Raw genomic sequence first — 12,844 nt, forward strand, 5'->3', positions numbered from 1 at the left:
ATCAACTGAGCTACATCCCTGCCAGCCATTCCCTCCCCTACCCTGGACGACGCTGGGCCAATTGTGCGCCGCCCATGAGTCTCCAGGTCGCGGCCGGCTGCGACAGAGCCTGGATAGGCAGCATTCCTCCTCCTCCAAACACGGCATGTTGGGTTGATGCCAAAGAGCTCGATTTTGGTCTCATCTGACCACAACACTTTCACCCAGTTCTCCTCTGAATCATTCAGATGTTCATTGGCAAACTTCTGACGGGCCTGTATATGTGCTTTCTTGAGCAGGGGGACCTTGCGGGCGCTGCAGGATTTCAGTCCTTCACGGCGTAGTGTGTTACCAATTGTTTTCTTGGTGACTATGGTCCCAGCTGCCTTGAGATCATTGACAAGATCCTCCCGTGTAGTTCTGGGCTGATTCCTCACCGTTCTCATGATCATTGCAACTCCACGAGGTGAGATCTTGCATGGAGCCCCAGGCCAAGGGAGATTGACAGTTATTTTGTGTTTCTTCCATTTACGCATAATCGCACCAACTGTTGTCACCTTCTCACCAAGCTGCTTGGCGATGGTCTTGTAGCCCATTCCAGCCTTGTGTAGGTCTACAATCTTGTCCCTGACATCCTCTGAGAACTCTTTGGTCTTGGCCATGGTGGAGAGTTTGGAATCTGATTGATTGAATGCTTCTGTGGACATGTGTCTTTTATACAGGTAACAAGCTGAGATTAGGAGCACTCCCTTTAAGAGTGTGCTCCTAATCTCAGCTCAATACCTGTATAAAAGACACCTGGGAGCCAGAAATCTTTCTGATTGAGAGGGGGTCAAATACTTATTTCCCTCATTAAAATGCAAATCAATTTATAACATTTTTGACATGCGTTTTTCTGGATTTTGTTGTTGTTATTCTGTCTCTCACTGTTCAAATAAACCTACCATTAAAATTATAGACTGATCATTTCTTTGTCAGTGGGCAAACGTACAAAATCAGCAGGGGATCAAATACTTTTTTCCCTCACTGTAGGTTACATCTCAAACTGTGAAAACAATTAATTGTGACATATTTTTCATTTCATTTCCTTATTACTCCTTATCTCTTGGTAACACCACCCTGAAACTGTTTCTCATGTCAAACGTGTATAGTTTGTTTTTGTGTGTGTTAACAAGCGAAGTCGTCTTATTTGTACATGTGTCATGATCGTTGGAGGCAGTAGACCAATGCGCTGCGTAATGAGTGAACATACTTATTTAATAATTCACCACGAACGAACAAAACAACAAAACGATACGTGAAGTCCTTAGTAACAGACACAAACCATACACGGAACAAGATCCCACAACACACTGTGGAAAACAGGCTGCCTAAGTATGGTCCCAATCAGAGACAACAAGCAACAGCTGATTCACGTGCCTCTGATTGAGAACCACACCGGCCAACATAGAAACAAATGAACTAGATAATAAACCTAGCACACAAAACACCTAGAAACAACACACCCTGGCTCAACATAACAGAGTCCCAGAGCCAGGGCGTGACAGTACCCCCCCCCCCCCCCCCCCCCCAAAGGCGCAGACTGCGACCGCGCCAAACATAAACCGAACAGGGAAGGGTCGGGTGGGCATTCCTCCTCGGAGGCGGTTCCGGCTCCGGGCTTGACCACCACCCTCCGTAGCGCCCCTGGTCCGGTCTGGCCCCGCTGGCTGGAGCTGGACTGGACATCGGTGGAGTGGATTGCTTAGGCTCCGATGTGGAGCAGCTGACCGGTACCTGACCAGGCACCGGTGACCCAGGCACGGGCTGTGCCGGACTGACGAAGCGCACCACAGGCTTGGTGCGGGGAGCAGGAACGGGCCGGACCGGGCTGACGATGTGCACCACAGGCTTGGTGCGGGGAGCAGGAACAGGCCGGGCCGGGCTGACGATGCGCACCACAGGCTTGGTGCGGGGAGCAGGAACGGGCCGGGCCGGGCTGGTGACGCACACCATTGGCTTGGTGCGGGGAGCAGGAACAGGCCGGACCGGGCTGACGACGCGCACCATGGGCTTGGTGCGGGGAGCAGGGACGGTCCGAACCGGGCTGACGAAGCGCACCACTGGCTTGGTGCGGGGAGCAGGAACAGGCCGGACCGGGCTGACGACGAGCACCACAGGCTTGGTGCGAGGGACAGGAACAAGCCGGATCGTACTGGGGACACACACCACTGGCCCTACGCGGGGATCAGGAACGGGCCCAACCGGACTGGGGACACACACCACTGGCCCTACGCGGGGATCAGGAACGGGCCGGACCGGACTTGCAACACACCCCAGTATCTCTCGCCGTGCCTCTACATTCTCCTTCCCCCTGGTGACCAGTGACTCCCGTAACCTGGCGGCCTCCTTTGCCAACCCGCTGAACCACTCTATCCCGGCCTCCTGCTGCCCCGTCGTCCACGGCGTGAGCCCCCCCCTAAAAATGTTCTGGGCGTCTCTCCTCCCCGTGGGCCAGGCCTCCATGGCTCTCGCCAGACTCTCGCTCCTCTGCTCCCAAGTCCAGCCTCTCTCCTCCTCCCGCGGCTTGACCCAGTCGAGGTTGATATCCTTTAGAGCCCTCTCTGGCGTTGGCTCCTGGACACGCTGCTTGGTCCAGTTATGGTGGGATCTTCTGTCACGATCATTGGAGGCAGTAGACCAATGCGCAGCGTGATGAGTGAACATACTTATTTAATAATTCACCACGAACGAACAAAACAACAAAACGATACGTGAAGTCCTTAGTAACAGACACAAACCATACACGGAACACGATCCCACAACACACTGTGGAAAACAGGCTGCCTAAGTATGGTTCCCAATCAGAGACAACAAGCAACAGCTGATTCACGTTGCCTCTGATTGAGAACCACACCGGCCAACATAGAAACAAATGAACTAGATAATAAACCTAGCACACAAAACACCTAGAAACAACACACCCTGGCTCAACATAACAGAGTCCCAGAGCCAGGGCGTGAGAACATGGATTTCTTCATGCATTTGCATACACCATACACCCACTATAAATGTTTTTTCTATGGTAGACTCAGATCTGTTTCCTTGTTCAGGGTATGTCATAATGTTACAAAACCAGTTGTAACATTTTCAACAAACAGACGGTATTAACCATTTGTCTCTCTGTTAGTCTGTGTGTTAAAATATAAAGTCCTATAATATAAGCATTTATAAAACAAGTGTAATGCTTTATAACTTGTTATAAGGATGTAGAAGCCTTTATAAAGTCTTTAAAAAACCTCTTGTCTGTTCCAGTGGTGGGGTGTAGACAGCCGTTGGAACCCTGAGCCAACGCCTGTGCTGTCTTTGTTAAACTGTGTGTCTTGGCACATCCCTGGAGAGTAAGCTGCTGAGCCGGATCTGTGAGCACGACGATGGAACATTCTTCATCCCCAACTCCCTCGGGCCACCCGCCCCTGGACTCGTCGCCCCCTCACCTGTACCCATACTGACCCCTGAGGTTTACAGAGAGGTCCCAGACAGGGGCGGCATTAACCAACTTTGAGGACGATTACAGAAGAGTAAGAGAAAACACTTTTAGGATGAATTTACGGGATGAACTTACGAAGACACTTAGGATTGAACAAATGGACAAAACCATATGAAAATAGACATTACAAGCCATGGACAAAACCACATATAAGTAGACATTGCACATTATCATACCAATATGCAAACTACAGTCTAATCAACTATGAATTATGCTCTAATAAACTATATATTCAATAAACTATGTAAAGCTGTAGTCTAAAGAACTGAGTAAGGCTCTTAACAAACCACATAACTATGTTACCCTCTAACCACACACCATATACTGCATTCAACAAACCTGCAATAAATACCATCAAATATGTTAGCATGACTGTTGCAGCGATCACTATCTCTGGAATGCATAGTCACTTTGTATTTCTTCCCATGTGTATTTCTCCCTCTCCAGCCTAGGCCACTAATATTTGAGACTGAGAGCCCTCCCTCCTCATGGCCCCAGCGTCCCCCGGCTTTGACGAGAATGAAATCGACACTGGCAAGGTGACGTAGTTCTTCAAGGTACCCCTGAACAAACTTCCAGACATCATGACAGTAGCATCAGGGGGCCGAGGGGAGAAGCAGCAACCCCCTGTTATCTCTATGGTGGGACCCCAGACACCCACCAACTGGATGTACGTCCCCAAGACCACCCAGCTTCCTCCTCCCCGGACACAGCCACCTCCACCCCCACTGACAGAAATCTTTGTACCAGGTGAGTCTCGTTTTTTTAATTCACCATTTGAGAAATTATATTATGTACAGTGAAGGAAAAAAGTATTTGATCCCCTGCTGATTTTATATGTTTGCCCACTGACAAAGACATGATCAGTCTATAATTTTAATGGTAGGTTTATTTGAGCAGTGAGAGACAGAATAACAACAACAAAATCCAGAAAAACGCATGTCAAAAATGTTATAAATTGATTTGCATTTTAATGATGGAAATAAGTATTTGACCCCTCTACAAAACATGACTTAGTACTTGGTGGCAAAACCCTTTTTGGCAATCACAGAGGTCAGACTTTTCTTGTAGTTGGCCAACAGGTTTGCACACATCTCAGGAGGGATTTTGTCCCACTCCTCTTTGCAGATCTTCTCCAAGTCATTAAGGTTTCGAGGCTGACGTTTGGCAACTCGAACCTTCAGTTCCCTCCACAGATTTTCTATGGGATTAAGGTCTGGAGACTGGCTAGGCCACTCCAGGACCTTAATGTGCTTCTTCTTGAGCCACTCCTTTGTTGCCTTGGCTGTGTGTTTTGGGTCATTGTCATGCTGGAATACCCATCCACGACCCATTTTCAATGCCCTGGCTGAGGGAAGGAGGTTCTCACCCAAGATTTGACGGTACATGGCCCCGTCCATCGTCCCTTTGATGCGGTGAAGTTGTCCTGTCCCCTTAGCAGAAAAACACCCCCAAAGCATAATGTTTCCACCTCCATGTTTGACGGTGTGGATGGTGTTCTTGGGGTCATAGGCAGCATTCCTCCTCCTCCAAACACGGCATGTTGGGTTGATGCCAAAGAGCTCGATTTTGGTCTCATCTGACCACAACACTTTCACCCAGTTTACATTTTTACATTTTAGTCATTTAGCAGACGCTCTTATCCAGAGCGACTTACAGTTAGTGAATACATCTTTTTTTATACTGGCCCCCCGTGGGAATCGAACCCACAACCCTGGCGTTGCAAACGCCATGCTCTATCAACTGAGCTACATCCCTGCCGGCCATTCCCTCCCCTACCCTGGACGACGCTGGGCCAATTGTGCGCCGCCCATGAGTCTCCCGGTCGCGGCCGGCTGCGACAGAGCCTGGATTCGAACCAGGATCTCTAGTGGCACAGTTAGCACTGCGATGCAGCGCCTTAGACCACTGCGCCACTCAGGATCATTCAGATTCACTCTGAATCATTCAGATGTTCATTGGCAAACTTCAGACGGGCCTGTATATGTGCTTTCTTGAGCAGGGGGACCTTGCGGGCGCTGCAGGATTTCAGTCCTTCACGGCTCAGTGTGTTACCAATTGTTTTCTTGGTGACTATGGTCCCAGCTGCCTTGAGATCATTGACAAGATCCTCCCGTGTAGTTCTGGGCTGATTCCTCACCGTTCTCATGATCATTGCAACTCCACGAGGTGAGATCTTGCATGGAGCCCCAGGCCAAGGGAGATTGACAGTTCTTTTGTGTTTCTTCCATTTACGCATAATCGCACCAACTGTTGTCACCTTCTCACCAAGCTGCTTGGCGATAGTCTTGTAGCCCATTCCAGCCTTGTGTAGGTCTACAATCTTGTCCCTGACATCCTCAGAGAACTCTTTGGTCTTGGCCATGGTGGAGAGTTTGGAATCTGATTGATTGAATGCTTCTGTGGACAGGTGTCTTTTATACAGGTAACAAGCTGAGATTAGGAGCACTCCCTTTAAGAGTGTGCTCCTAATCTCAGCTCGATACCTGTATAAAAGACACCTGGGAGCCAGAAATCTTTCTGATTGAGAGGGGGTCAAATACTTATTTCCCTCATTAAAATGCAAATCAATTTATAACATTTTTGACATGCGTTTTTCTGGATTTTTTTGTTGTTATTCTGTCTCTCACTGTTCAAATAAACCTACCATTAAAATTATAGACTGATCATTTCTTTGTCAGTGGGCAAACGTACAAAATCAGCAGGGGATCAAATACTTTTTTCCCTCACTGTAGGTTACATCTCAAACTGTGAAAACAATTAATTGTGACATATTTTTCATTTCATTTCCTTATTACTCCTTATCTCTTGGTAACACCACCCTGAAACTGTTTCTCATGTCAAACGTGTATTGTTTGTTTTTGTGTGTGTTAACAAGCGAAGTCGTCTTATTTGTACATGTGTCACGATCGTTGGAGGCAGTAGACCAATGCGCAGCGTGATGAGTGAACATACTTATTTAATAATTCACCACGAACGAACAAAACAACAAAACGATACGTGAAGTCCTTAGTAACAGACACAAACCATACACGGAACAAGATCCCACAACACACTGTGGAAAACAGGCTGCCTAAGTATGGTCCCAATCAGAGACAACAAGCAACAGCTGATTCACGTTGCCTCTGATTGAGAACCACACCGGCCAACATAGAAACAAATGAACTAGATAATAAACCTAGCAAACAAAACACCTAGAAACAACACACCCTGGCTCAACATAACAGAGTCCCAGAGCCAGGGCGTGACAGTACCCCCCCCCCCCCAAAGGCGCGGACTGCGACCGCGCCAAACATAAACCGAACAGGGAAGGGTCGGGTGGGCATTCCTCCTCGGAGGCGGTTCCGGCTCCGGGCTTGACCACCACCCTCCGTAGCGCCCCTGGTCCGGTCTGGCCCCGCTGGCTGGAGCTGGACTGGACATCGGTGGAGCGGATTGCTTAGGCTCCGATGTGTAGCAGCTGACCGGTACCTGACCAGGCACCGGTGACCCAGGCACGGGCTGTGCCGGACTGACGAAGCGCACCACAGGCTTGGTGCGGGGAGCAGGAACGGGCCGGACCGGGCTGACGATGTGCACCACAGGCTTGGTGCGGGGAGCAGGAACGGGCCGGGCCGGGCTGACTATGCGCACCACAGGCTTGGTGCGGGGAGCAGGAACGGGCCGGGCCGGGCTGGCGACGCGCACATTGGCTTGGTGCGGGGAGCAGGAACAGGCCGGACCGGGCTGGCGACGCGCACCATGGGCTTGGTGCGGGGAGCAGGGACGGTCCGAACCGGGCTGACGACGAGCACCACAGGCTTGGTGCGAGGGACAGGAACAAGCCGGACCATACTGGGGACACACACCACTGGCCCTATGCAGGGATCAGGAACGGGCCCGACCGGACTGGGGACACACACCACTGGCCCTACGCGGGGATCAGGAACGGGCCGGACCGGACTTGCAACACACCCCAGTATCTCTCGCCGTGCCTCTACCTTCTCCTTCCCCCTGGTGACCAGTGACTCCCGTAACCTGGCGGCCTCCTTTGCCAACCCGCTGAACCACTCTATCCCGGCCTCCTGCTGCCCCGTCGTCCACGGCGTGAGCCCCCCCCTAAAAATGTTCTGGGCGTCTCTCCTCCCTGTGGGCCAGGCCTCCATGGCTCTCGCCAGACTCTCGCTCCTCTGCTCCCAAGTCCAGCCTCTCTCCTCCTCCCGCGGCTTGACCCAGTCGAGGCTGATATCCTTTAGAGCCCTCTCTGGCGTTGGCTCCTGGACACGCTGCTTGGTCCAGTTATGGTGGGATCTTCTGTCACGATCGTTGGAGGCAGTAGACCAATGCGCAGCGTGATGAGTGAACATACTTATTTAATAATTCACCACGAACGAACAAAACAACAAAACGATACGTGAAGTCCTTAGTAACAGACACAAACCATACACGGAACACGATCCCACAACACACTGTGGAAAACAGGCTGCCTAAGTATGGTTCCCAATCAGAGACAACAAGCAACAGCTGATTCACGTTGCCTCTGATTGAGAACCACACCGGCCAACATAGAAACAAATGAACTAGATAATAAACCTAGCACACAAAACACCTAGAAACAACACACCCTGGCTCAACATAACAGAGTCCCAGAGCCAGGGCGTGACAACATGGATTTCTTCATACATTTGCATACACCATACACCCACTATAAATGTTTTTTCTATGGTAGACTCAGATCTGTTTCCTTGTTCAGGGTATGTCATAATGTTACAAAACCAGTTGTAACATTTTCAACAAACAGACGGTATTAACCATTTGTCTCTCTGTTAGTCTGTGTGTTAAAATATAAAGTCCTATAATATAAGCATTTATAAAACAAGTGTAATGCTTTATAACTTGTTATAAGGATGTAGAAGCCTTTATAAAGTCTTTTAAAAACCTCTTGTCTGTTCCAATGGTGGGGTGTAGACAGCCGTTGGAACCCTGAGCCAACGCCTGTGCTGTCTTTGTTAAACTGTGTGTCTTGGCACATCCCTGGAGAGTAAGCTGCTGAGCCGGATCTGTGAGCACGACGATGGAACATTCTTCATCCCCAACTCCCTCGGGCCACCCGCCCCTGGACTCGTCGCCCCCTCACCTGTACCCATACTGACCCCTGAGGTTTACAGAGAGGTCCCAGACAGGGGCGGCATTAACCAACTTTGAGGACGATTACAGAAGAGTAAGAGAAAACACTTTTAGGATGAATTTACGGGATGAACTTACGAAGACACTTAGGATTGAACAAATGGACAAAACCATATGAAAATAGACATTACAAGCCATGGACAAAACCACATATAAGTAGACATTGCACATTATCATACCAATATGCAAACTACAGTCTAATCAACTATGAATTATGCTCTAATAAACTATATATTCAATAAACTATGTAAAGCTGTAGTCTAAAGAACTGAGTAAGGCTCTTAACAAACCACATAACTATGTTACCCTCTAACCACACACCATATACTGCATTCAACAAACCTGCAATAAATACCATCAAATATGTTAGCATGACTGTTGCAGCGATCACTATCTCTGGAATGCATAGTCACTTTGTATTTCTTCCCATGTGTATTTCTCCCTCTCCAGCCTAGGCCACTAATATTTGAGACTGAGAGCCCTCCCTCCTCATGGCCCCAGCGTCCCCCGGCTTTGACGAGAATGAAATCGACACTGGCAAGGTGACGTAGTTCTTCAAGGTACCCCTGAACAAACTTCCAGACATCATGACAGTAGCATCAGGGGGCCGAGGGGAGAAGCAGCAACCCCCTGTTATCTCTATGGTGGGACCCCAGACACCCACCAACTGGATGTACGTCCCCAAGACCACCCAGCTTCCTCCTCCCCGGACACAGCCACCTCCACCCCCACTGACAGAAATCTTTGTACCAGGTGAGTCTCGTTTTTTTAATTCACCATTTGAGAAATTATATTATGTACTGTAGGTTACATCTCAAACTGTGAAAACAATTAATTGTGACATATTTTTCATTTCATTTCCTTATTACTCCTTATCTCTTGGTAACACCACCCTGAAACTGTTTCTCATGTCAAACGTGTATTGTTTGTTTTTGTGTGTGTTAACAAGCGAAGTCGTCTTATTTGTACATGTGTCACGATCGTTGGAGGCAGTAGACCAATGCGCAGCGTGATGAGTGAACATACTTATTTAATAATTCACCACGAACGAACAAAACAACAAAACGATACGTGAAGTCCTTAGTAACAGACACAAACCATACACGGAACAAGATCCCACAACACACTGTGGAAAACAGGCTGCCTAAGTATGGTCCCAATCAGAGACAACAAGCAACAGCTGATTCACGTTGCCTCTGATTGAGAACCACACCGGCCAACATAGAAACAAATGAACTAGATAATAAACCTAGCAAACAAAACACCTAGAAACAACACACCCTGGCTCAACATAACAGAGTCCCAGAGCCAGGGCGTGACAGTACCCCCCCCCCCCCAAAGGCGCGGACTGCGACCGCGCCAAACATAAACCGAACAGGGAAGGGTCGGGTGGGCATTCCTCCTCGGAGGCGGTTCCGGCTCCGGGCTTGACCACCACCCTCCGTAGCGCCCCTGGTCCGGTCTGGCCCCGCTGGCTGGAGCTGGACTGGACATCGGTGGAGCGGATTGCTTAGGCTCCGATGTGTAGCAGCTGACCGGTACCTGACCAGGCACCGGTGACCCAGGCACGGGCTGTGCCGGACTGACGAAGCGCACCACAGGCTTGGTGCGGGGAGCAGGAACGGGCCGGACCGGGCTGACGATGTGCACCACAGGCTTGGTGCGGGGAGCAGGAACGGGCCGGGCCGGGCTGACTATGCGCACCACAGGCTTGGTGCGGGGAGCAGGAACGGGCCGGGCCGGGCTGGCGACGCGCACATTGGCTTGGTGCGGGGAGCAGGAACAGGCCGGACCGGGCTGGCGACGCGCACCATGGGCTTGGTGCGGGGAGCAGGGACGGTCCGAACCGGGCTGACGACGAGCACCACAGGCTTGGTGCGAGGGACAGGAACAAGCCGGACCGTACTGGGGACACACACCACTGGCCCTATGCAGGGATCAGGAACGGGCCCGACCGGACTGGGGACACACACCACTGGCCCTACGCGGGGATCAGGAACGGGCCGGACCGGACTTGCAACACACCCCAGTATCTCTCGCCGTGCCTCTACCTTCTCCTTCCCCCTGGTGACCAGTGACTCCCGTAACCTGGCGGCCTCCTTTGCCAACCCGCTGAACCACTCTATCCCGGCCTCCTGCTGCCCCGTCGTCCACGGCGTGAGCCCCCCCCTAAAAATGTTCTGGGCGTCTCTCCTCCCTGTGGGCCAGGCCTCCATGGCTCTCGCCAGACTCTCGCTCCTCTGCTCCCAAGTCCAGCCTCTCTCCTCCTCCCGCGGCTTGACCCAGTCGAGGCTGATATCCTTTAGAGCCCTCTCTGGCGTTGGCTCCTGGACACGCTGCTTGGTCCAGTTATGGTGGGATCTTCTGTCACGATCGTTGGAGGCAGTAGACCAATGCGCAGCGTGATGAGTGAACATACTTATTTAATAATTCACCACGAACGAACAAAACAACAAAACGATACGTGAAGTCCTTAGTAACAGACACAAACCATACACGGAACACGATCCCACAACACACTGTGGAAAACAGGCTGCCTAAGTATGGTTCCCAATCAGAGACAACAAGCAACAGCTGATTCACGTTGCCTCTGATTGAGAACCACACCGGCCAACATAGAAACAAATGAACTAGATAATAAACCTAGCACACAAAACACCTAGAAACAACACACCCTGGCTCAACATAACAGAGTCCCAGAGCCAGGGCGTGAGAACATGGATTTCTTCATGCATTTGCATACACCATACACCCACTATAAATGTTTTTTCTATGGTAGACTCAGATCTGTTTCCTTGTTCAGGGTATGTCATAATGTTACAAAACCAGTTGTAACATTTTCAACAAACAGACGGTATTAACCATTTGTCTCTCTGTTAGTCTGTGTGTTAAAATATAAAGTCCTATAATATAAGCATTTATAAAACAAGTGTAATGCTTTATAACTTGTTATAAGGATGTAGAAGCCTTTATAAAGTCTTTAAAAAACCTCTTGTCTGTTCCAGTGGTGGGGTGTAGACAGCCGTTGGAACCCTGAGCCAACGCCTGTGCTGTCTTTGTTAAACTGTGTGTCTTGGCACATCCCTGGAGAGTAAGCTGCTGAGCCGGATCTGTGAGCACGACGATGGAACATTCTTCATCCCCAACTCCCTCGGGCCACCCGCCCCTGGACTCGTCGCCCCCTCACCTGTACCCATACTGACCCCTGAGGTTTACAGAGAGGTCCCAGACAGGGGCGGCATTAACCAACTTTGAGGACGATTACAGAAGAGTAAGAGAAAACACTTTTAGGATGAATTTACGGGATGAACTTACGAAGACACTTAGGATTGAACAAATGGACAAAACCATATGAAAATAGACATTACAAGCCATGGACAAAACCACATATAAGTAGACATTGCACATTATCATACCAATATGCAAACTACAGTCTAATCAACTATGAATTATGCTCTAATAAACTATATATTCAATAAACTATGTAAAGCTGTAGTCTAAAGAACTGAGTAAGGCTCTTAACAAACCACATAACTATGTTACCCTCTAACCACACACCATATACTGCATTCAACAAACCTGCAATAAATACCATCAAATATGTTAGCATGACTGTTGCAGCGATCACTATCTCTGGAATGCATAGTCACTTTGTATTTCTTCCCATGTGTATTTCTCCCTCTCCAGCCTAGGCCACTAATATTTGAGACTGAGAGCCCTCCCTCCTCATGGCCCCAGCGTCCCCCGGCTTTGACGAGAATGAAATCGACACTGGCAAGGTGACGTAGTTCTTCAAGGTACCCCTGAACAAACTTCCAGACATCATGACAGTAGCATCAGGGGGCCGAGGGGAGAAGCAGCAACCCCCTGTTATCTCTATGGTGGGACCCCAGACACCCACCAACTGGATGTACGTCCCCAAGACCACCCAGCTTCCTCCTCCCCGGACACAGCCACCTCCACCCCCACTGACAGAAATCTTTGTACCAGGTGAGTCTCGTTTTTTTAATTCACCATTTGAGAAATTATATTATGTACTGTAGGTTACATCTCAAACTGTGAAAACAATTAATTGTGACATATTTTTCATTTCATTTCCTTATTACTCCTTATCTCTTGGTAACACCACCCTGAAACTGTTTCTCATGTCAAACGTGTATTGTTTGTTTT

The 12,844-nt window shown here is 49.5% G+C and overlaps 1 pseudogene across 1 annotated transcript in view; it reads left to right on the plus strand.

The window, feature by feature from the left end:
• The window catches only part of LOC311131903, a 32,278-nt pseudogene that overhangs the window by 18,662 nt on the left and 772 nt on the right, over positions 1-12,844 (plus strand). The window contains exons 22-23 of the transcript in view: positions 11,765-11,945; positions 12,362-12,664. The product of the transcript in view is annotated as an uncharacterized misc_RNA (transcript). The remainder of the gene's footprint in view (positions 1-11,764; positions 11,946-12,361; positions 12,665-12,844) is intronic.

The sequence above is a fragment of the Coregonus lavaretus genome (assembly GCF_964263955.1).
Source record: "Coregonus lavaretus genome assembly, chromosome: 7".
NCBI lineage: Eukaryota > Metazoa > Chordata > Actinopteri > Salmoniformes > Salmonidae > Coregonus > Coregonus lavaretus.